Raw genomic sequence first — 5398 nt, 5'->3', positions numbered from 1 at the left:
TTCATGAGGGAGGGAGGTGTTTGAGGGAGGGGGAAAAATGAGAGGCTGATACCAAGGCCTCAAGTAGAAAGAAAATGTTTTGAAAATGATGGCAGCAAATATATAAATGTGCTTGACACAATGGATGGATGGATGGATTTTGATAAGAATTTTATGAGCCCCAATAAAATGATTTTTACAAGTTGCAATCCACAAAGATCTTAGAATTTTAAAATAATTGAAAGTGAAACCAATGCAAATTCCGGTAGGTCCGGTGTGTGAATTCTGCTCTGTCTTTCAGTGAACTCGCTAATTACTTTTTATATATTTTCCACAATCCTCTGATTTCTTTCTTCTCTCCCGGTGAGAGTTCCAGAGACATTTGATTTCGATTTAATTATTAATTTCTTCTTGTTCTACTCTTTCCTCCATCTTCTTTGACCCACTGTAACCACTTTTAAACATTCTACCAATTCTTCTTTTGTTTCAGCATTTTATCCAACATCACCTATATGTTAGCGTAAGCTGAGACACCAGGAAATGTAGGATAAATCGTATTAAAGCTATTTGAGCAAGTGATGTGCTTTTAAAGAAGTGGTTTGAAATGAAATCTTAGAGATGCCCTGCCCTGGAAAACGCTGATCTCTGTATTTTCGCTTTTCAGCTTCTTGAGACTGTGGAGAGACCCAGACTGTCTCCAAACACACCATCTCCACAAACATCAAGTGAGAAATCACTGAGCCCTGCCGTAGCATTTGCTTTTTGTGCAGTTCATTTTATGGGAGCACCTGTTCATGTAGATAAATGATGCCAAACTTGGATGCTAGCCCAAAATATAGTGGCTTCAGCATGGGGAGCTAAGCAGGAATTGGACGTGCGCGCAAGAGCTAAGTCCATCCAGCCTCTGTCATCAGGCCCTGTGGGCCTAAGTTTGCGGCAGCTGGTAAAACCTCCTACATGCCTGCTCCTCCTGCTTGCTTAAGTGGAAGAAATGTGCCATTGTGAACACAAATCCTGAGTTATCATCCATCTACAGCCACACATTGAAATGGATCCTCTAGTCTATATTTGATGCTTGTCATTTAAAGAGTGCATTCGAATGAACCTGATGTTGTTATGTAAATAATCTGAAGTGTGGCAATCATCACAAGTATATGAATCCAACGGTCTCTTGTTTACCTTTGCTTTCTGCCAATTCAACAATGAAAGGGACCTTTCAGATTCCAAAATCAAACCATCTGAAAAGGACTGGTCAAAATCGCAGGAGGTGTTTCCTATTGAAATGTACAGACGATCTTTTGGAGTCCATCTTCATCATACCCAACATGAAAGAAATCTCTATGTGACTCGAGGATGGCAAATAAAATCAACAGAAGGAGAAATCATGTTTAGAACTAGTTTAGTTCTCCCCCCCCGAAATACTATTGATTTCATGAAAACCAGTACTGATAACAGGGTACAAATTACTTTCACAATTATAGGAAAGTAGTCTAACGTACGTTAAAGTGAAAAAAGGTCAGGGCAAAAACTATCATCTACTATCATTTGTGAGAACACAACGAACATTTATGAAAAGACAGGATACTTTGAAAGGACTGAATAATCTATAAAAGTAGCTGCCTTATACTTCCCTGGCAGGGGAGGCACCAGGATCAGGAAGGTGGTTTTCCCAGGGCAAGGCTCACCCATTGCACTCCGGGTGTGCTGACCCCTGCGATTTCCCCAAATGTGGGAAACTCGACTGCATGATTTGTGGTGTGGGGTTGGGGGGACTGCGTACTTGCTATCCCGTTAAAGAAAAAAAAAGTGGCTGCCTTCTGGGAGGGTAACTGTATGGCTGGGAGCAAGAGAGCAGGGAGACTTTATTTTAAACTTAATACCATTGTAAACTTATTGAATTTCATAGGCTGTGTTATTAGTAGTAGCAAAAAGAAGGACTTAACTCATTTGCATGCCATCGAACCATATAGCGTAGTCACTGACAAGGGGCATAATGTTGTTGCTGATGCCACAGGTCTTAGAGAAGAGTGAATCTTCATGCCCTCACTTAGTACTCACAACAGTCATCAAATCTCCATGTCTGTGGGGAGGGGATCATTGGGTGCGGGCTGATCCTGCTCCATTGTTGTTCTATCTCAAAATCCTGGAAAGAGCTCAGATTCTGCTTTAGCATCAACACGGATTTCTCCTGAGTTCGGGGCTCAAACTTGTGTAATAATAATGTTTCAGACACTAATCTGTGTGGTAACATTCTGTATGGTGTCGTCGTCGTTAGGCATTGGGCTGCTTCAAGTCCATTAGCTGTTCCATGGGAGAAAGATGAGCCTTCCCCCCATCAAATAAACATCTCTAGTCTCAGATATCCCACAATGGCAGTTCGATAGGGTACTATGAGTTGGACTCTTCTTGATGGCAGTGAGTTTTGTTTTTAATCGTGGGCCATGAGCATTGGTGCAGTGGCACACAATTTATTTCCAGTCAGCTGAGGGGAGTTCTGTGGAGCAACAACACTGACCGAGGGGAGGGAGCAGAAGAGGGAAATAATGGAAGCAGACTGCCACATCTGTTCCCCACGGAATGGCTGGGAGGTTTGAGCTGCTGACTTCCTGTTTAGCAGCTGAGAGCTTTGACTGCACCACCAGGTCTTCTTGGAAGCAGAATATATACTATCTCCTCAAAACAACCACCCCCCACCTTGCAAGAACGTACTTGATCCCACACTAGACAGTGAAGACACAATGCCTTGCATTACTTTTCAGAATACCAGCCTGTCCAGTGTCTAGCCAAACCACGGAAAATCTTATTCTAGTCAAGTTGACACAAAAAATGAGCCATCGCATTTGTCCTCCAAAACCAACATCACTGCTCTCTAGTCGACGCTGACTCCGTGAGACCCTGCAAGACAGCATAGACCTGCTGCTGGGACCTCCCGAGACTGGAACTCTTTATGGGACTAGAAAGACTCCTCTTTCTCCTGAGGAGCGACCGTAGTTTTGAACTGCTGACCTTCTGTAACCATTACTCCACCAGGGCTCCTATCACATGAATAGTTTTTGCAAAAACTAAAGGGGAAAAATGGGATCATTCTGTTAGACCACTGCGTGTGGTTTGCTATTAATGGAAGCCGTTTGGACCGCAGAATCCTGAACAATGGGGTTGTAGTGCACTGCAGACTCCCAGTGGTCAGTGGACAGAGAGGGTCCAATGTGCAGTCTTCTCCCTGCTCGCGAGAAGGAGTACAGCTCCTCCTCACTGCACTCCTACAGTTTCCTGCACAACTTCCTTTTTCTTTCCTCCAAACCTTCACCTGGTGGTTCCAGCTCTCAGGTTCTCTCTCTAGTGCTGTTCATTCTCCATTTCACTGGTTTGCCATAAATTCTCTTCCCATCTAGCTGTTTCCTATTTTCTATAGTTATGGTAGTAGAAGCTCAAATTACTTCTGGTGACCTAATCTTGGTCTCCCCTATTGTCTTTGGGCTTGCCGAGATATTTTCTCTTAACACCTGGAGTTTACAGTTATTTCAGCTATCGCCTCCTATCATTACACAGAAGCCCTACAATGTCAGAGAAAGCGAAGGCTGGGCACCTACCTCTAAAGACTGGGACAGTATCGCTCTGTCCTACAGGGTTGGTATGAATTCTATGGTGCTAAGGTAAGTGGGGAAGAATCACATCCTATATGTGAAGATTCCATCTCATCTTTAATGAGCAATATCCAGGTACTGTGACCATCACAAATGCTTGAAAGCATCCTCTGTTGCCCCATTTTGGTGAGACGAGGGTGAAAGGGAGCTACATTTGGATATTTCTTTTACCCAGAGTAGGTTTCAAAAACCCAAACTAAATCTGTTGGCATCAAGTGGATTCTGACTCATGGTGAACCATGTATTACACAGTGAAGTTGCTCTATAGGATTCTCCTGGCTCCCCTCCCAGGAAAACAGAATGCCTGGCTTTTCTTCGCCAACTCTAATGTCTGGGTTCAAACTGCCTGCTCGCTGTCAATTACGAGTCAACTGCCAGCCATGTGTGCCACCTAGGGACCTGTGAGGTACGTTAAGATGCATAACTAAAGCCACTGCTACTGAGTGGATTCCTATGTATGGTGATCCTGCATAATGTTGCAAAGGCTGTAGATATTTAAGGGAACAGAGAGTCTCCGCTTTCTCCTGCAGAGCTGCTGATGGGTTTGAATGATTGACCTTTGACGATAACAGCACATGGTTTACCTGAAAGTTCCACGTCCTAGGAGGGCAGGCTCGTGAAAGCTCATATTTATTTAAAAAAAACAAACCAAAATCCGTGAAACCCACTCTGCCAAGGAGCCCATGCCGAGTCATAATTACCATAGAAGACACAACAAGAAGGCCACTGCAGATTTCTGAGATAGTGGCCTTTTTTATGGCAATGTTGTTGCAGTTAGGTGCCATGGGCTTGGTTCTGATACACAGGGACCCCATTCGAAGCAGGGGTACACTGCCCAGCCCTGTGCTATCCTCAGATTCATTCCTAAGCTTGAGCCCAGGGGGGGCTGTGTTTATCCATCTCCTCAAGGGTCTTCCTCGTGTTTTGGCCCCTCCACTCTACTTGTCGCCCCTAACAACATGTCCAAAGCATAAAAGAAGAAGCCTTGCCATCCCTGCCTCTAAGGGACACTCTAGCCACACTTTTTCTAGGACAGATGAGTTTGGCCTTTTGGGGTCCTGGTGTTTTCAACATCCTTCTCTGGCGCCACAATTCAAAAGTAGCTCTTCTTCCTCAGTCCTTCTTATTGGATGTCCCACCTTCCCATGTGTATGAGGCAACTGAAAATACCATAGCCTGGGTTAAGTGCATCTTAGTCCTCTGAGTTATACCTTTGCTTTTCCATACTCTAAAGTCCTTGGGCCTATTGCAACGCATCTTTTGATCTCATGACTGCTGTTTCCGGGAATATTGATTGTGGGGCCAAGCAAGACACAAACCTTGACGACCTTAAACTTGTCTCTTTTTGTCATGCCATTACCTATGGAAGCACTTGTAAGGATCTTAGGCTTCTTTACGCTGAGTCAGAATCCATACTTCAGGTGCAATCCTTGATCTTCCTCAACAAATTCTTCAAGTCCTCTTCATTTTCAGCCAGCAAGGTGGTGTCATTTGAATACTGCAGGTTATTAATAAATCTCCCACCAATCCTAATACCTAATTGTTCTTCATATAATACAGCTAATACAGTTGCTTTGACTTGTTCAGCATACAGATGGAATAAGTATCATGAGAAGATAAAACCTTGATGCATAACTTTCCTAATTTTAAACCATATAATATCTCCTTGTTTTGTCCCCACAACTGCCTCATCATCCATGGTCAAGTACCCATGTGCACCACGAAGTGTTTTGGAATTCCTATTCTTCTCCATAGTAGTAGAATGCCTTGGCATA

General features: G+C 43.7%; 1 non-coding gene across 1 annotated transcript; it reads left to right on the top strand.

Annotated features, from left to right (window-relative positions):
- The first annotated feature begins 1602 nt into the window (after window positions 1-1602).
- LOC115868935 lies at window positions 1603-1772 on the top strand. Its single transcript, XR_004045892.1, has one exon. It is a non-coding gene; the product is annotated as a U1 spliceosomal RNA (small nuclear RNA).
- Window positions 1773-5398: the final 3626 nt, after the last annotated feature.

This window comes from Echinops telfairi, unplaced genomic scaffold, assembly GCF_000313985.2.
Source record: "Echinops telfairi isolate 266 unplaced genomic scaffold, ASM31398v2 ScPeMD7_18;HRSCAF=68, whole genome shotgun sequence".
Lineage (NCBI taxonomy): Eukaryota > Metazoa > Chordata > Mammalia > Afrosoricida > Tenrecidae > Echinops > Echinops telfairi.
This window is presented reverse-complemented; position numbering and strand designations above follow the sequence as displayed.